Source organism: Scyliorhinus torazame, chromosome 15 (assembly GCF_047496885.1).
Source record: "Scyliorhinus torazame isolate Kashiwa2021f chromosome 15, sScyTor2.1, whole genome shotgun sequence".
Lineage (NCBI taxonomy): Eukaryota > Metazoa > Chordata > Chondrichthyes > Carcharhiniformes > Scyliorhinidae > Scyliorhinus > Scyliorhinus torazame.
The window spans coordinates 141,556,636-141,577,510 of NC_092721.1; the positions used below are offsets into that span (position 1 = coordinate 141,556,636).

Consider the following 20,875-nt stretch of genomic DNA (forward strand, 5'->3'; position numbering starts at 1 on the left):
GTGCTATCCACTTGTGCTACCGTGATGCCCCCAAAGTGGAGATCTAACAAACATTTTACCTCAATTTGGTATCACAAAATTAGCTTTTCGTTTATTTATTTCCATACATAGAAAATAAGAGCAGGAGGAGGCCATTCGGCCCTGCTCCACCATTCATTATGATCATAACTGAACATACATCTCAATAGCCTAATCCTGCCTTCCCCCCATTATCCTTTGAACCCCTTTGCCCCAGTGCTATATCTTACTGCTTCTTGAACACATACAATGTTTTGGCCTCAACTAGTTTCCGTGGTAAAGAACTCCACAGGTTCTCTGGGTGAAGAAATGCTTCCTCATCTCTGTTGTAAATGGTGTCTACCCGTATCGCCAGACTTGATCCCTGGTTCTGGACACCCCCACCATCGGGACCATCCTTCCTGCATCGACCCTGTCTGATCCTATTAGAATTTTATAGGCTTCTATGAGATCCCCTCCATATTCTTCGGAACTACAGCGAATACATTCCTAATCGACTCAATCCCTCCTCATACGTCCGTCCAGCCATCCCAGGAATCTGTCTGGTAAACCTTTACTGCACTCCCCCCAGAGCAAGAACATCCTTACTTTGAGGCAGCATGGTGGTTAGCATTGCTGCCTCATAGCATCAGGGACCTGGGTTCAATTCCACCCTTTGGTGACTGTCTGTGTGGAATTTGCACTTTCTCCCCGTGTCTGTGTGTGTTTCCTCCGGGGCTCCAGATCCCACAATTGCCAAAACATCTAGATTGAACTCTTTTCCCTGGGATGGTTCTCTGAAGGTGGAATTTTACAATTTTGGACCAAGTGCCAACTCCCGCAGGAAAAGCAGTGTGCTGCCAGCTGGTTCCATTGCAGCCTTTTCCACCTGGGTTCCCCCAGGAACCTCTCACCTTGCAGACGCCGGACCCCCTACCCACACCCATGACCCCCCCCCCCCATGGAACAATTACCCAACTGGCAGTGCCAAAGGGCAGTGCGATGGGGCAGTGCGATGGGGTAGTGCCAGGGCACTGACCAGACATGACCCTCTCTACTCTGGGGGCTGTACTTAGCTAATTAATTGCCCTGGCGGGAACCGTTTGTCAGGTCCCCACTTGTCAAAAGCTGTTGATGTCACGCCGGAAAGTGTGGGTCAAGGAGGTGAATTCTAATGTGTGAAGCCTCCTAATGATGTTTAAATGTATGGTGAGCTATTTCTTTCTTTGATTTTCCTTTGGAATGGATGGTAGAAACAATTTGGAAAACAAACAGGATAGGGAAAAATGGGATTGGGAAGGAGGAGGCGGATTTGGGAGCAGATGGAGTGAAGGAGGAGAAAGAAATTGGTAGTGGGCAGTGTTGTTCCACTTGACAACGTCCTTGTTATTCACACTTTCTCCCATTCACCAGACCACAGAATGCCTTCAGGGGGACACAGTTGTTGCCATAAATGGGTAATCAAAAATGATGGGGTTTTAGAATCATAGAATCACTACAGTGCAGAAGGAGGCCAAAAGAGCACCCTACTTATTACTTTATTAAAAATTCATTTTTAATAAATATGCAAATTGTTTACAATATTAAGAAACTACAATCCACCATATGTTTTGGTCATGCCCGGCACTGGAGGGGTTCTGGAGAGGAGTGGCGGGAGCAATATCTCAGGTGGTGAAAGTCCGGGTCAAGCCAAGCTGGGGGTTAGCAATATTTGGAGTAGTGGACGAACCGGGAGTGCAGGAGGCGAAAGAGGCCGGCATTCTGGTCTTTGCGTCCCTAGTAGCCCGGCGAAGGATCTTGCTAATGTGGAAGGAGGCGAAGCCCCCCAGCCTGGAGGCCTGGATAAATGATATGGCTGGGTTCATAAAGCTGGAGAGGATTAAGTTCGCCTTGAGAGGGTCTGCGCAGGGGTTTTACAGGCGAGATAGTTCCTAGACTATCTCGCGGAGCGTTAGAGGAAGGTCGGTCAGCAGCAGCAGCAACCTTGGGGGGGACGGGGACGTCCTGGGAGGGGGAGGGGGAGGGGGGGGGGGACTGCCTGGGAGGGTGGATGAGCAAGAGATAACATGAAGGGTTGGGGAAACTGGCACGTACGGGTGAGGGCCAGTGTACAAAGCTGTGTAAATGTCATTTTGCCATGTATATATCTTGCTCTGCGCGATTTCTCGTTTTATTTGTTACGAGGGGGGGGGGGGGTTATTGTTTGTAAGGGAGAAAAATTGTGTTAAAAAACTTTAATAAATATATAGATTTTTTAAAAAGAAACTACAATCCAATTAAGTTCCATGGAAACCAAATTGCAGCAACTGAAATATTACAGAGTGATGCTCTCTTGCAAGTCAAGCACAAGTACCAATGGTAAATGCAATAATCATTCAAAGGTTTGGACAATGTTAAAAGTTGGACGGATGGGGAGAAGCCTATATTTAACTCACCGCTGAAAACTTCCAATGAAACTAAGCAACAGATGTTCATAGATCTGACAGAAAATTATTTATTTCCTTTGGCTACAAGAAGTATTTGGGAATGTTTGAAGAATTTCACAAAAACAACATTATTTTCGTGAAACCAGTGCAGAAAGTTAGATTACATCCTCCTCTTGTACACTGGGGATAGTAAATACCCAATATGTACATATGCAAATGAATACAAAGGGACAATTCATCATTCTTATCAGAAATAATTGTACTTTTTGAAATAAAAAGTCTGAGTCCTCTGACCTAATACCACGTCATCAGCAATACAAAGTGTTTTTTGGACGTCTCATCAACAAAGATATGTGGAGAATAAAAGTTGATTTATTTTGCAGCTAAATAAAGTATTCCAAAATGTACACAAACATATTTATTTTTACATTAATTTATTTGACATGGGCATTACTGGTTAGGCCAGCAATTTTATTGCCCATGCCGAACTGCCCTTGAGAAGGTGGTGATGAGCTGCCTTCTTGAACCATTGCAATCCCTGTGGTCCAGGTACACACACAGTGCTATTTGAGAGGGAGTTCAAGGATTTTGACCCAGTGACAATAAAGGAATTATATAGTACCAAGTCATTGATGTACTGGCAAGTTAGGTATTGTTTGCAAAAACTACTTGTGATCAATGTAGGAATTTCAGCTATATATATTATATTAGATGTATCTGGTGCAGTATTGGTTATCGCCTAGGTTAGTGTGTGTATGTCTCGTCTGCAGTAAGGGTTTTAAAAATCTTGGTTTAAAAGGCAGGCATATACTGGGCTACAGAAGGGATAATTAAAACTTTGTAAAAGATCATAATTCATTCCAACCATGTATAGTGTTTACCTAAAGAGGGCTAATGGCATTTTGTTCATAGAAAGAAGGTTTCCTGGGGTTTAAATAATTGAGGGTTGGAATTAGCCTTAGTTAGATAGTCATAACACAGTTAGTGGGACAGAGATGATGTAATTAAAGGGAGGAGCCAGGGGCTGAAGCAGTCAGGTTATAGGTTTCAGTTTATATTTTGCTATGAACAGAACAGGAGCTTTTTGCCAAATACTGGGAAGTTAAACAGTGGTTTGACACAGGCAAGAATTTGCAGGATATTTCCTGAAGGATCTCTCTCTCTCTCAAAGCAATTTTTCCAGGGCATCTCTGTACAGCAAGCATTCCTATGTTTGCTAATTGTATTTAAAAGTAGATTTTGACCTGAGATGGGTTTTGCTTGATTGGAGATAAAACATAGCAGTTATGAGTTCAAGTGTTTCATTATATTGTTAAGTATTGTTTAACTGGTAATTGTAAGCTATTTTTGTATGATGTTAAAGTTAGTTTAATACTGTGTTAATAATGACGTTTGTTTTATCTCTGTGCGTGGAGTCACTTCTGGAGCGAAGTATCCTTTTCTCACAGTCTGACAAATAAAATATTGGGGTTTCTGTCCAGTATCCCAGCCACTATTGGGGTCTGGTCTGGGATCATAATATACATTTTATTTATGTCATTGCCCAGTATTCTCAATCCGTTACCGTGTAATGGTAAAAAAGTCTTTTGTGGGAGTCCAACAATTTCAATCTAGTCTATGGGAGCTGAAGGTAGAATATAAAGGGATGGTTTTGTTATTTGTACATTATAGCTTGTAGATGTTTCTCCACCCTTCATTAATTACACACAAAAATTGAGTTATTGCAAAAGGACAAATTCTTGGCCCTTAAAAAATATTTCAGTTGATTTACATTTATGAAGAAAATTGGTCTTCAGTGGCAATAAAATTGAATCGCCTGCACATACAGTTGTGGTTGTAATATTTAATTACCACTGCCAATTTTTTCAGAAAAGAAATGTTCAGCCCTAATAGTTTATTCACCATAAGCATAATAATGATCATCCTCCACATGACCACTGGATAAAAGCATGCCAGTGACTATATATGGAATACTTTCAATATGCCTGTTTCATCTAGAACATTATATCAGTCCATCAGTGTCTTATTTCTATTCTTTCTATTCTTAAACATTGGAAATAATCTTTAACTTTGCCATGAAACTATATATTAAAGTATCAATGTTTTGTTTGTTGACTTAGAAAGCTGCCACCTGGAGCAACCGGTGCACATAGGTAAAACACTGACCATTTAGAAAGTCTCTTTCAACTCTCAAAGAGCCAATGCCAAATAACCTAGTTCTTCAGTGGCTGATTAATTTGCGACATCTTTGTTGAATTGTTTGCTTTTATATCTGACTTCTGAGATACAAGATTTTTTATTTCCTATTACCAATACTGAAGTGAACTTCCAAACAAACTATTTACCCAGTAATATGACAAACCCCTTTCTGACAGTAAATCTGCCACTCCAATGCAAGAGGTGCGATCACCGATTATTTGTAATTAGGCTGAAATTCAGCTTCATGTAAAATCTGACGCATGGGACCAACAGATAGCAGCAAGTTTTTGCTGTGTTCCTGATTCTAGTCAAGAAAGCTCCCAGCTGTGTCCTGATATTCCAAAAATCTTCTTTTCTGGCACGGAGTCTGGGCTTTTCGGAGTCTGGGGAAATCGACTCTCATGAAGTTCATGTCCTAAGATGATTTTATCTGGTACTTTTCCATTTCTACTAGAAGCCCTTGCAGCTTTATAATGAGGGCTATTTTGAACAGCCTCCCTAGAAGCATAGACTTGGCAGGTGGTCTGGTAGGGATACATGTCGAAACTCCCAAGAAGATAAAGGTGTGGTGCGGCAATCATTAATAATCTGAAGAGCAATGTAAGATCACAAGAAGCACCATCCTGCAGCATGTGGCAAACAGTTACATGTATAATATATATATACATATATGACATACAGAATTGTTTATATATATATCGACATACAAAAGTGAAGGTTCTAGTATGCTTTTCTGGAGTCAATTTCTCTCCATCTGGAACACTCATATAAAAAATTATTGTTGGATGATCTAACTTAAAAGCTGCCTTTGACATTGCTATTAGGCTAGAATTGGGTCCCACAGTAGCAAATTGTTGAAGCTCTAAGCAACATTTTCCAGTTGCTATGGTTCATAAAACAAAGAAATCAAATAGTGGCGATAATTGACATTATATGGTTTGATGTTCCAAGAAGCCATTTTGAGAAGTATTATTCCATGCCTTTTATTTAAACCACTTGGAGAGCCAGCATAGACAAGATGGGACAAATGGCCTACTTCCGTGCTGTAACTTTTCGATAATTCTATGCACATCACACAAGTGCGAGGTAATAGCCACCTTGGCCCAGGAAAACACCAGCTATCATGCCTGACCCTCAACAACTTGTGATTTCCCCAAAGTCTATCCATCATCTATAAAATGTCTGGAGTGTGATAGAATATTCTTCATTTTCCTGGATGAGTGCAGCTCCAACAATACTCAAAAAGCTCAACCCAATGAGGTTGACAAAGAGTCTACTTAATTGCCACCCCATTCATCACCTTAACCATTTCCATCCTGCACTAATGGCACACAGTGTCAGCAGTGTCTCACCCACAAGATACAGCTTCCAAATCCAGGATTTCTATCGTTTAGATGGACAAAGATAGCGGATGAATGTGAACATCACTATCCACACGTTTTCCCACAAGTCATACACAATCCTGACTTGGACATATGTCACTGTTCTTTCCACACCACTTGCTTAAAGTCCGGGACCCCTTAACAGAACTATGGGAATAATTTCACTTCATGGACTGCAGTGGTTCAAGAAGATTGTTCATCCCTACTTTTCCCAAGGATAATAAATGCTGACCTTGCCAGCAACAAACGTGTTCCATGAGTGAATTTACAAAGTTACAAAGTTATTGACGAAAAGCTATTCCACAATTCCTCTCTGCGCTCCATACCACCGAGGACAAGAGGAACAGTATAATGGGGGAACAAACATCTTCAAGTTACATACCAAACTGACTTTAAGTTATTCAATGTCAATGGATCAATCTCCTGAATTTCCTCCCAATAGAAAGCACCATCCCTACAACTAACACAGCCATTCAAGAACAAGGCTTGCCACCACCTTCTCAGCATAACCACGTGCAAGCATAAATGTTGGTTGACATTGTCAGCTTTGTTTAAATACCCCCCAAAACTTTTTTTTAATTGGTTCCATATTTGATTATTTCTGAACTTTTACCTTTCCTGGAAAAATTAAACAATCACTTCTGAAGCTCGGTAAATTAATAATTTTTAGACCATCCAATTGGTGAACCTTTATCTGGAATCTGCTGCATATCAATCCTCTGACTTTGACAAGGATAACTCTTATAGCTCTCTGCTCCTAATTAAACCTTGAGTGAATTGTCAAATCAAGCATCTGTCACTTAGCATTCAATCGCACAGTGATCCATTTTTTTGAAGCTGATTTCAAAGCGAACTCAGTGATGTCCCTAGTCAAGCAATAACAACATTAGGAGTTGGACCACAGTGTCAGGTTCCCAGGTTGGATTCCCAGCTTAGGTCACTGTCTGTGCAGAGCCTGCTCATTCTCCCAGTGTCTGCATGGGTTTCCTCTGGGTGCTTTGGTTTCCTCCCACAAGTCCCGAAAGACGTGCTGTGAGGTAATTTGGATGTCCTGAATTCTCCTCCCGTGTACACGAAGAGGTGCCAGAATGTGTCGACTAGGAGCTTTTCACAGTAACCTCATTGCAGTGTTCATGTAATTCTACTTGTGACAATAAAGATTATTATTATTACAGCTAGGGAATTAAGTTTTGGGTTCTAAGATAATGGCTTCAGTCTTCCCAATATTTAATTGGAGAAGATTTCAGCTCATCCGGTATTGGATGTCAGGTAGACATTCTAAAAGGAGGGGCCAAGAGAGGTAGCTGTGGTAAAGTTGGTGTTGTCAGCATTCATGTGAAAACTAATGCTGTGCTCTTGGATGATATCGCCGACAGATAGCATGTAAATGAGAAATAGAAGAGCAGTCAAGGACAGATCCTTGGGGGACATCAGTGGCAATGGTGCGGCAGCAGGAAGAGAAGCCACTGCAATTGATACTCGGACTCATGTCTTTCATGATTACAAAAGTCTTTAAAGTCAATGAAGTTCTTTTGTAGTCCATGCTATAGTGTAGGAAAGGTGGCAGCCAATTTGTGTACAGCAAGCTCCCACCAACTATCGATCTGATAATCTGTTTTTGTGATGTTGACAGAAGGTAAATATTGCCCAGGACACCAAAAATAACTCCTGTGCTCTTCGTCAAAACAGTGCCATGGAATCTTCATGACCACCTGAGAGGGCCTTGGTTTAACATCACATAAGAAAAACAGCACCTCTGAAAACACGCCACTGCCTCAGTATTGCACTGAAGTGCCTTGACTTGCTCAAGTCCCGGAGAGAGAGTTGAAACCGCCAGCTTCTGACTCAGAGACAAGAGTGCTACCAACTAAGCCACAGCAGGCAAAGATATAACAGGTAAGAACAGAACCAGATGAGAGCATTCCCACCCAGCTGGACGACAAATAGTGCAGCTTTGGAGGAGTATGGTGCAGTTAACCATGTCAAAGGCTGCAGACAGGTCGAAAAGGACAAGAAGAGATGGTTGACCTTGGTCGTAGCCTCCTCCAGGTCATAAATGGCATTTTATAGGGGCTGCTTCAGTACTGTGGCACAGGCGGTTTGGAGGGATTAAAACATGTGAGTTCTAGAAAAACACTGATTTGGGAGCTGACAGCACATTCAAGGACTTTGGAGAGGAAAAGTAGATTGGAGATGGGGTGATAGATTGCAAGAATGGTGGTCAACAGTATGTTTCTGAGGAGCGGGGTAAAGATGTCAGATTTATGATGTAAACTGAAGCACCACTGGCAATATAAAACACCATGAGGCTGAATTCTCCCATTGACCAGTTGGCAAAACGGAGAATCCGACGGCGTGCCGCACCAGATGGGTGGAGAAACCCGCACATTGTATATTCCATTACAACCTTTCAGGTGGCGGAACTGCGCATTATTGTTTTGATGAGACAGGATCGCTTGTTTAGCAGTAACATTTATCTCTTCAGTGCTTATAAAACATGTCATAGTTCCACCTGGTTACGTAGCATACAGGATAACGGCATTTAGCCTTGGCTTTTCAACCAATGTTAATTACTTTGATATGACTCTCGTCTTCAAAATGGGTGCCGATAGCAGCAGAGGGAGAAAAAGTCAGGTAAGCAAAGTATTTTATGTTACATCTGTTAAATGAGGAAACACTATTAAATATACCTTAAATTGGGTATTTTCATTGATTTTGTATTAGCTTTAAAGTGAAATAAAATAATTTGAATGAGGATGAACAGAGAATGAAAAATGAAGCGAAGATGGTGTCTGTTAAAGTACTGAAGAGAGTTTATATGAAAACATTTGAAGTGTTTAACTGTCCACGGTTAATATTATAATATAAAAGTTATTTGTGACATCAGGAAAGGACTCATTCAGAAAGACTGACATTTCCCTGCACATCCCAGTAATTTAATGATTGATTCTATTACTCAAGAATAAGATCCTGTGGTTTCTTGCTGTCAAGTGAAGCACCAAAACAAAACATCTACAAATTTATAGATTTTTTTTTTCCAAAGCAGGTTGCACAACTTAAATGTATTTACTTGCACAGTTCTGCTGAGCTGCACACAGAAAATAAACAGGGGGAAGTTACAAAGCTGTATTCAATAAATTGTTCTCATGAGGTTATAATATGCATGGTAGGGCACTGTAAACTAATAAACAGCTGCCAAAAATAAAATATTTATACCCCCCAAATTGTGAAAATCAGCTTTTGACAATAGCCTAAGCCAACCTTGTCAAATCCCAAATTTCTTTACCCGTCAGTCTGGCCTCAATACAAGTCGAGATGGATTTGCAGGTACAGCAGGAGTTATTTTATTTAGCTTGCAAGCTTTACTCAGTTCACAGCGGCACAAAGCACATCTTTCTTCGTACACCTCTGGAATCAAGTGAGTCTGTAGAACAAAGAAGTCTCTACTGATACATTCAAATGGCATCAAGTTTCACATACACGATTCCCATAGGTCATCCTATACCCCTCCTGACCTGGTGATACATTCAGATTGGCTCACTTCCAATCCCTTCCTCTGGCCCCTATTACCCAGCATCCTTTTCCCCTCCTTTGGTGGACACACCTCTTCCTTTGCTTTGCCATGCGGTCTGAAATCCTTTGTCTGTGAACTCACCAGGATTAGACTGGCCTACCTCTACATTACATTAACTATTCTCTCTAAAGTAACTATTTTATATCACATTCGTCAACCTGAGTATGCTTTTGTCCCTCCGTCATACTTAATGTGTTAGCAAAAATAATTTTTATTCCAAAGAAACCAAATAGGAGTTTCAATTTTAGAATGGTGATTATCACAACTCTGAAGGGTCAATTAATAGCTTACATAAAATATAGAACTTGGTTGTGAAGAGTAGACTGGACAAAAATGTCATCTGAACTTACTGAATGTGGGGATCTGCTTTTGTAATGTTTACCAGATAGAAGATGCAATATGGTTGTCAAATAACAGGGGGGAAAAAGAATTGAATATAACAGAAATAAAAATAAATAAAAATAGTACTTCTGAGATTTAAAAAGGCTGAAATTCAACCTCTGGAATTCAGATGACTTTTAAAAATACACTTATGGCCGCTTCGTGCAGGGGCACCAGTTTGGCGGCCCTGGTTGCGGCGCCCCTGCCGCTCCCGCCGGCACGGTACTCCACCAGCCCTATAGTGGTGGCGACTTTGCGGATCTGGGGCCAATGGAGAAGGCACGTGGGGGAAGTGAAAGCTTCGGTTTGGTCCCCAATTTGTGACAATCACCGGTTTGGCCCGGGGAATATGGATGGTGGGTTCCGAATATGGCGGAGGGCAGGGATTGAGGGGATGGGGGATCTGTTCTTAGAAGGGAGCTTCCCGAGTATGAGGGCACTGGAGGAGAAATGTGGGCTGGCGAGAGGGAATGATTTCAGGTACTTGCAGGTGCGGGACTTTCTACGCAGACAGATTCCATCCTTCCCACGCCTGCCTCTTAGGGGGATCCAGGACAGGGAAGTGTCCAGTGGATGGGTGGGGGAGGGGAAGGTCTTAGATATATATAAAGAACTTATGGGGGCAGAGGAGATGCTGACCGAGGAGCCGAAGCTTAAATGGGAAGAGGAGCTCGGAGGTGAGATAGAAGAGGGTTTGTGGGCGCAGGCGTTGAGTAGGGTTAACGCGACCGCAACATGCGCTCGGCTCAGCCTGATCCAATTCAAGGTCGTCCACCGGGCACACATGGCAGTGGCCCGGATGAGTAAATTTTTTGGACTGGAGGACAGGTGCGCCAGATGTGCGGGAGGACCAGCAAATCATGTCCACATGTTCTGGGCATGTCCAAAACTCAGGGGGTACAGGCAGGGGCTCGCGGACATTGGGCGGTATTCGCCCCCCCACCCCCGCCGGGTGGGAGAATCACCGGGGTGCCGTGCGAATCGTGCCACGCCACCCCGACACCCGCACGCGATTCTCCCACCCCCCCGAAACCAGCACCGCGCGAATCACGCCGGGACGCTCGGAGAATCACCGCAAACGGTGAGCGGCGATTCTCCGGCCCGGATGGGCTGAGCGGCCGCGCGTAAATGGCCTAGTCCCGTCGGCGCCGTCCACATCTGATCGCTGCCGGCGGGTACTCGTCGCGAAGGCTTGGGGGGCGGCTGGGGAGGGGGGGGGGGCTCCGTTCCCGGGGGGGCTTCTGGAGTGGCCTGGTACGCGATCAGGACCAAGCTATCAGCGGGCCGGCCTTCCTGTCGGCGGGCCTCCTCTCTTCCGGTGGTGCCTGGATCCATCCGCCATGTTTTTGCAGGGCGGCCTGGGGGAGGACGGCCCAACTGCTCATGCGCGGGACCCAAGGCGCCGTGTCTTTTACGTGGCGCCGGGTCTCTGACGTCGCGCCGAGGCCCCGCCCCAAAAAATCGTGCGACGCCCCTGCTAGGAGGGGGGAGAATAGGGGTCTGGGAACGGGCGCCGACGCCGGAGTAAAACACTCCGATTTTTACTCCGCCGTCGGCACTTAGACTCGCGTTGGGAGAATCCGCCCGTTATGTCCCAGGTAGTGAAAACAAGGGTGGTGATGAATCCAGAAGTGGCAATTTTTGTCGGACCAGGAGTCGAGGGGGAGAGAGAGGCCGACGTTCTGGCCTTTGCTTCGCTGGTAGCCCGGCGACGAATTCTGCTGGCATGGAGGGACTCAAAGCCCCCGAAGTCGGAGGCCTGGCTATCGGACATGGCGAGCTTCCTCGATCTGGGGAAAATTAAGTTCGCTAAGTTCGCTCTAGAGGGACACTGTCAGGGTTCGCCCGGAGGTGGCAACCAATTATCGACTTCTTCGCGGAAATTTAATCATCAGCAGGCGGGGTGGGGTGGGGGTTAGGGCAACGTAGATTAGGGGGTGAGGTAGGGGGGTCCTTGTGGAATGGGAACTGGTTTTTTACACAATGTTGATTGTTTTTGCACACTGTTCTGTACTGTTGCTGTTTACTATGCCAAAATGCCTCAATAATATTGTTTATTAAAAAAAATACACTTATATCTCTAGAAGCATATTACATCATCAACTGAATTACCATAATTGCCTAGTGTTTGATATTCTATATATAAACCACAAGAGCAAATGTCAAGTAATTTATAATGATCAGGGGCCTAAGGCTGCATATTACAGCCATTAAGCTTTTCTCTGCTATTTTGTAATACTATACACATATCAGTGCTGAAAACATGATTATACATTATTACTAGACATGATTATTCTTCTGGAGAAAACAATATATGATTACATTATCTCCTACATGCACTCTATTTGAATGAGCATTCAGTCTTGGCGATACCAGCAGTCCCTGATCACTTCCGACTGTGCACTTTACTTATGAGTGCCACTATATATTACAAGAATTAAAGCAGATACCTGAAAAGGAGGCAATAATTCATTCCAGAAATACGGAAGACACTGAGAAATCATTACAGCATTGGAACATGACATTGGAATTCCTCAAATTAAACTACAGCTAGGACAGTGAGAAAATTTAAGCAGGAGTTAGATTTTTAATTGGGAATGGGCTGAAAGGTTATGGAGAATGGGCAGGACGGTGGAGTTATTTATGCAGTTTCCTTTTAGGAGCTGCAGTGAATTTGCTTCCACCAATCTATTGGACAGTGTATTCCAAATCCTCACCTCTCCTTGCTTTAAAACGTTTTTCACTCTGGTTCTTTTCCCAATCACCTTAAATGTATCACCATGTTATCAGCCCTTCAACCACTGTCAGCAGTTTGTTTTCTTTTACTCCAGCTAAATCCTTCATGATTTGAAATACCATTTGAAGCATAGCGTTGGTACTATGACATTCTCTTGGTATTTAAAAGAAAGGTTTTATTACTGTAAGATCAGTCTGATGATTTAAAGTGTCCAACTTATAATAAATCCAAAACTTTAACTTGTTCTGAATGTAAATGTGATACAAATGTCGCCACAGTCCAAGAGGACCTTAGGCTGCTCACCCCTTTGAGAGAAAGCTGACTGGCGGTCAGGCAAAGGGCAAGGTTGAGGAGGCAGGGGCTTCATGAATAACCTCAGCCGATACAGGAATTGAACCTGCATTGTTGGCACTGCTCCACATCATAAACCAGCCGTCCAGCCAACTGAACCAACAACCACAGCTAGTGACGCATTCCAAAAGACGTTCAGATCTCACTGTTATCATTGGAATGGTGGCATTTATACTCATTTGAATTGTTATTCCAGACCTTACTGATGCTTACAAAGCAGTGCTCTAAAAATCCTTTTCCTTTATACATTAAAAAAAGTGTTGTGGCAATCACCCAAAAAGCAGTCAAATTATGAGAAAAACATAATATGATGTGAACTAAAATAATCTAATTTTGAATTATTTAGTGGCACCTGCAAACCACCCACACAATTGGTGAAATTCATATGCAAATCAGGTAGGTGAAAATGATTTCAGAATCAACACCTTATATGATGTTCTCATACAAATATCAAAATAAAATTAATGGCTAGGATCTGGCAGATACAATTTCAAACTAGGGACTTCAGCTTTGAATTCAAGACAATATCTTGAACAATCACAATATTTTATCGATAAAGTTATTAGGCTTTGAAGTTATAGTCAATAAGTGGTGAGCTACTTCAGTTGGCATACTCATCTACTCTAAAAAGCCCCCGCCTGCCACGCTTTTGTCCTGGAGAGGTAGGGCAGGATGCAGTTTAGCCTGCCACCTGGATCGAGGGTGGGGGGGGGAGATGAGGGTTTGAGGGCCTGACACTCGTAACTAAAACTGGGCCAACATCCCAATAAATGCCTGTGGGTGTTCTCCCTGACTCAAGGTTTGCAAGGCCGGCAGGCTGGAACGCCTGCGTTTACTTGGATATTGGCGAATTTTAGTTATGAATGTCAGGCCTCAATAATAATAATCTTTATTGTCACAAGTAGGCTTACATTAACACTGCGATGAAGTTACTGTGAAAACCCCCTAGTCGCCACATTCCGGCGCCTGTTCGGGTACACGGAGGGAAAATTCAGAATGTCCAATGTTTTTAGGACTCGTGGGAGGAAACCGGAGCACCCGGAGGAAACCCACGAAGACACGGGGAGAACGTACAGACTCCGCACAGACAGTGACCCAAGCCGGGCATCGAATACGGGTCCCTGGAACTGTGCTAACCACTGTGCTACCATGCCGGCCTTAAAACTCTCATCCCCCGCCCTCTCTGCAAGCCCCCTCTGTGCTCCATTATGCCGCTAAGTTCCTTCCATGCCATTTCATTCCCTGTACTACCTTTATGCTCCCTCATCTTCCCGATGCCTCCTCCATGCCACCCATGTCCCTTCCATGCTCCCATATATCCCCCTAGCCACTCACCCAGTATCCACTATGGGCAGGCCTCAATGACCCATTTCTTTAAAATGGTGATGAACAAAATTAAACTTTTAGCAATCTAATAGAGTTCCCACTCAAATACACAATACAGTGAGAACAAAACCCTCAAACTCATCCATAAAAGCACTTTAAAATTTAAATCTCATCAAATGGACAATCTGTTGCCAAAATAAACAAACATCTAATTTTCATTTATCACATCAAAGACAGATAATTCTTCAATAACTTCTTGAAACTGCCAATCAAAATGTGAGCACAGCCCTCAGCTGAGATAACTGCTTCATCAGCTTTTGAAATGCTACAAAGCATTCATAATGGGCTCAGCTGTAAGAATAATCCTTGGAAAAGTGAACAATGGACTCCATTGAAACTGAAAACCCAAATGGCCTTTTTTCTTAAGTTATAGCAGATGTCCTGTCAATCAAAGCACTCCAGAAGCAGGTGGGCATTATTTAAGTGAAAAGCTGAAAGTTTTTATTTTAATTTTTAAAGGATTCTAAACATTTAAATCACTTCGTATTATTACACTAGCGGTCTTGAGCAGTCTTTTCTTCAGCTTTGAACGCAGAAGAACACCTTTCCCGTTTGCAAAAGTTCTCTAATTTATGCCAACACTTCAATAATGCTGATCAATATAATGGTCAACCTATCTTTGTAATTCAGAGCCCTATAATTAATCGTTGCTGTAAAAACACATCTTACGTACAATACAGCATCTAACTATTGAAACAAAATCTGTTTTGTATCTCAAAACCTGGAAATTATAGAATTCCAAGAGCAGGTGACTGTTTTTTTTGGTCCTCCACATAGGACTAGGATTTGCATATGGTTCACATCTCCTCTGAGAGGCTGTGAAACGTGTACTTACTGAAGGGGTCCAACTCCACCAAAAGTCTAGCGGGGGGAGGGCGGGAATGAGGGGTTCGGTGTTTAAAACTGCCAATTCCACAATGGAGCTAGAAAGGGCAGGATGCTGCATGCACCCTTATCCCCTGCCAATGAATAGGTGTAGGGCAGGAATCCCTGAATCAGGTCTTGCATGCCATTTTTAAACAGCTCCCAAGAAAATCCATAATGGGACTAACTCATTAGCTCTACAAAGCCGGCTTGGACTCAATGATCTTCTTCTGTGCCAGAAATGACTCCATGATTCTATGACATAGAAATCCAGACATAAATCTCCTTCTGCAACACACATAACTCAAATGTTTTGTACAAAATGTACAATCTTAAAATTCAAAGAAACTAAATTAACCATATTGTTGAAAAATACTGCACTGGGAAGAAACTCCCTGTAGTGCTCTGGAATGGGCAAGCACAGAATTTCATTGCAAAAAAAGTGTCCATTTTCCAATGTTCTGTTTCCGCATAACTGACATTTGGCACAAACAAAAAATATTAGAGAACATTAATTCCTCTCATTTCTTCTTTTATGCAGTAATTAGATTACTTTCTGAAGGTTTATGCCTGAGTTTTACAGAATAGGGCAAATCGACTACCTTTGCTTTGCTTCGGGATTTAGTAAAGCTATTTTACCTTTAAATTATAATCATCTTTAAAGCACAATTCATGATCTCTATTAAAAGGTCTCTATACACCTTATGTACTTTTGTTACGAATAAATTCTTGCTTAATAATCTTAGGAACAGATATCATGCTATAAATTAAGGTCTAATACAAACGCCTGAATATTGTTTTCGGGGTGGGCAGAGTCAGGAGAATTCTAGATTTTATGAGAGTTATACCTGTTGCTCCCAGAAAGAGTTGAAATGCAGCACAAGGGCTGCCATGTATGGAGGCGGGCTGGGTGAAAGGCAGATTCGATGATCTGGCACTTTGTCCCGGCTGAGAAAAAACATTAAAAACAGCCCTCCAACATTCACTCCCTCACTCACTCTGCATGGGCCATCAATGCCAATCCATGCCATTTCATGCTCCCAACTCCCTTTGCCCCTCACACCCCTATACCAACCAATTCCCCTCCATCCAAACTCCGTGGCCCCTAAACCCTCTATGCCGACCTAAGTCAGACGAAAGACAGCTGCATTTTAATATGGGCAGCTCCTCTGTGAACCATCGACATGCAAAGTTCGACCAATCCCTATTCCCCCACAACTGTGAAAATTGTGGGAGCTGACCTCAGGAACAGGACTTCTGGATTCGGACATCTGCAGCTCTCCATCTTCACGAAAATTCAGGACAATCTTTTAGCTTCCCTTTTAAGGTTTTGTTCCCAGTGCCACCTTTTTCCTTCTCAAGAGAACAGGTTAGTACCTTGGCTGCTGCCAATGCTATTCTGTAACTGACTGTTAAGTGTGGAGAAATATTTGAGGTTGAACCAGCCCTTGACTCTCTCTTTCTAAAGAGCCTTGGCTACATACTATCTCTTCTTTATTTTCTTCACTCAATGCCTCAAAGTGACATTGTGAACCTAGTACTACAAAAATGAACTTACAATTTTATGACTCATGTTGCCTCACCGATAAATCATGACTTGGAAGTTAGGTTTATTGTTGGAACGTTGATTAGATGGTCTCTGGAGACAGGCAGATTCTGCATGCACTACAGGGTAGGCTTCAGCACAGCTTTTACTGTGTTACATTTCACACAAACCTAGATCCACTGCAGACGTGCCACCAAAACTGTCCACATGAAGTACACAAGTCCATTAAGACAGCACTTGGAGATTGTTTCCTACCAAAATCAAAAGTACCTCACAAATGAATTACCCGAGGAGTCCTTACAAAGCATGGTGTTTCAATTTGCATAATACACCTCTGTTTAATGGTATCCTGGATCGGCAAATGCCGCACTTTGCAAACACAGAATCCTCAAAGCTGTGACCTCAGTCTCTGTTTGAAATGCTGGCACAGTTACTCATGGATTCATAAATGTGTTAACTATTTTGTAAACTAATTTAATGTTACACAAATGTACAAAGTTAAGTTTTCTCCGCATATGGAAGGAAAGAATACTGGGACTTTTTTTGATGATAGTCTACGAAGCACTGTGATAGACCAGGCAGTATTATCAAACTTAAGACCTCAATAGCGAGAGTTGCTTTTTGTTCCTGTAGCCAGTAACGGTAATGACTTAATTACACGTTTGCCAAGCCAGAATAAAATCAAAGTGGTTCAAATGATTACTGATGAAACTTGTATATGAGGCTGAGACAACCACTCAATTTAATATTTAAACTCATATTCAAAATGGTAACAAATATATCTAAAGAGAACCGCAGCAGCCAACACCTACAAAATAGGAAGTAGTAGGGCTGGATTCTCCGCCCTGCCCCACCACATTTCTGTCTCACCCCGCCGGCGGGATGCTCCGTTACGTTGGCTGGTCAATGAGGTTTCCCATTGTGGGGCAGCCCCACATCGTCGGGAAACCCCTGGGCTGCCGGCAAAACGGAGCATCCCGCCGGCGGAGAATCCAGTCCCCGATGTTTTCGTGCAAATAAGAACAAAGTGCAACTTAATATTTAGACCTACAAATAGGAATCCATGACATGCACAAAGCCGTCACCTTTAATCAAACACAGCTAAACTTTCAGGTGATTCCATCTCTTCAAAAATGTTTTTTTTTTTGAGTATCTAATTCTTTTTTTCCCCCCAATTAAGGGGCACTTTAGTGTAGTCAGTTCACTTACCCTGCACATCTTTTTGGGTGTGGGGTTGAGACCCACGCAAACAAGGGGAGAATGTGCAAACTCCACACGGACAGTGACTGGGGCCGGGATCAAACCCGGGTCCTCTGCGGCGTGAGGCAGCAGTGCTAACCACTGCGCCACCATGCTGCCCACTAGTTTTTTCCATCTCTAAGAGAAACCTTGCACAATTTACCCTCAAGTTGAAGTTAAATGAAACAAATACTATGTTGTTCATCATTACCCATCCTGTTATAAACTTAAATGCCACATTGTTAAAAATTCTAAGTGCATAATATAGTAGATGCATATCTTATTTGATTAAAATATTCAATGATTCAAAAGTTTTTTATTTATTCTTTCACAGGATGTGGGTGTCACTGGTGGGCTAGCATTTATTTCCAACCCCTTATTGCCCTGGGGAAGGTGGTGGTGAGCCGCCTTAGACTATAAGATATTGGAGCAGAATTAGGCCATTCGGCCATCGAGTCTACTCCCCATTTGATCATGGCTGATATGTTCCTCATCCCCTTTCTCCTGTCTTCTCCCCGTAAACCCCGATCCCCTTATTAATCAAGAAATCACCTTATTAATCAAGAACACCAGATTTGTGGTTGAGGCGCTGTTACCTTCATGGCTACAAACCAAGAGCTGGAAGGTGGAATCAGACAGAATAGTTCTTTCTTAGAACATAAGAACAATGAGCAAGAGTTGCCAATTTAACCTCTCGAGCCTGCTCCACCATTCTATATGATCATGGCTAATCTCATGGCCTCAAGTCCATCATCCTGCCCGTTCTCCATAACCCTTCAACCCATTACTAATTAAAAATATGTCTAACTCTTCCTTACTCATACTCACTGCCTCACCATCCACTGCACTCTCAGGTAGCGAATTCCGCAGTTTCATGACCCTTTGGGATAAATAGTTTCTCCTCAGCTCTGTTTTAAATTTGCTCCCCCTTATCCTGAGATTATGGCCACTCATTCTAGAATGCCCCACAAGTGGAAGCATCCATTCCACGTCTACTTTATCCATATCTTTTATCATCTTATATACCTCAATTTGATCTTCCCCTCATTCTTCTTAACTCTGGAGAGTATAGGCCGAAACGGCTCAATCTCTCTTCATAAGACAAGCCCCTCATCTCTGGAAACAATCTAGTGAACCTCCTCTGACCTGCCTCCAATCCCACTGCATCTTTCCTCAAATAAGGGGACTAAAACTGTGCACAATACTCCAGGTGCAGTCTCACCAATGCCTTGCACAGTTGTTATACTCTATTCCTTTAGCTATAAATGCCAATATTCCATTCACATTCTTTATTATCTGATGTACCTGCATGCTAGTTTTCTTACACTGCTGCAATCAATGTTGTGCAGGTACACCCACAGTGCTGTTAAGAAGGGAGTTCTTTTAGGTTGTAGAGTTTGGGAGATGTGATCGAAAGAGCCTTTGTGAGTTCCTGCAGTGCATCTTGCATCCTGACTTGTGCCTTGTAAATAGTGGACAGGCTTTGGGGAGTCAGGGGGTGAGGTAGTCGCTGCAGAATTCCCAGCCTCTGGCCTGCTCTTTTATTTATTCTTTCATGAGATGTAGGTGTTGCTAGCAAATTGTTGCTCATCCCTAATTCTCTCAGAGGGCAGTTAAGAGTCAACCACATTCTTTTGGATCTGGAGTCACATGTAGGCCAGACCAGGTATGGAAGGTAGCTTTCCTTCCCTAAAGCACATTACTGAACCAGATGCATTCTTAAAACAATCGACACAGTGTGGTGGACCTTGGTTTACTGAGCCTTTCCATACACTGTGTCATATTTTGTGGGATGGGGACAATCGTAACCACTCTTGAGTTTTGTCTGTTCGTGTTTTTTTGTATTCCTAAGCAGCTACGCTCCCCGCTGATTACTTCACCTCTTGGTTCCCTGACTTTCCCTTCCCCCCCAATCTTTAGTTTAAAGTCCTATTGACCACCCTATTTACTCTTTTTGCCAGAACACTGGTCCCAGCTCGGTTCAGGTGGAGGCCATCCCAACGGTATAGGTCCCCCATGTCCCAAAACTGATGCCAGTGTCCCATGAAAAGGAACCCCTCATTCCCACACCACTCTTTCAGCCACGTGTTAACTTCCCTTATTCTTGCCTCCCTATGCCAATTTGCACGTGGCTCGGGCAGTAATCCGGAGATTATGACCCTGGAGGACCTGTTTTTTAATATGAATCCTAGCTCTTTATAATCTCTAAACAGGTCCTCTTTCCTAGACTTGCCTATGTTGTTGGTACCGACATGGACCACAACAACTGGATCCTTCCCCTCCCTCTCCAGTATCCTTTCAAGCCGGTCAGAGATGTCCCGCACCCTAGCACCGGGCAGGAACATACCATGCGGGACTCTTTATCCTGCTCACAAAGGATACTATCTATCCCCCTGATAATAGAATCCCCTACAACTACAACTTGCCTATTTACTCCCTCCCCTTGAATGGCCTGCTGAACCATGGTGCCTTGGTCAGCTGACTCATCCTTCCTGCAATCCTGTTCACCATCCACACAGGGAGCAAGTGCCTCATACCTGTTGGACAGAGTCAAGGGCTGAGGCTCCTGAGTTCCTGACTGCTGGTTCCCTTTACCTGCCTGACTTGCAGTCACACCCTGCTGTCCCTGGCCACTGACAGGATTTAAACTACTTACTCTGACAGGTGTGACTGCCTCCTGAAACACAGTGTCCAGGTAAGTCTCCCCCTCCCGGATGTGCCTCAGTGTTTGAAGCTCAGACTCCAGCTCATCAACTCTGAGCCGGAGCTCTTCGAGCAGCCAACACTTACTGC

At 43.2% G+C, this 20,875-nt stretch overlaps 1 protein-coding gene across 2 annotated transcripts in view; it reads right to left on the reverse strand.

Moving 5' to 3' along the window:
- The window catches only part of micu2 (mitochondrial calcium uptake 2), a 736,923-nt gene that overhangs the window by 371,999 nt on the left and 344,049 nt on the right, over positions 1-20,875 (reverse strand). The gene's annotated exons all lie outside the window — the stretch shown is intronic.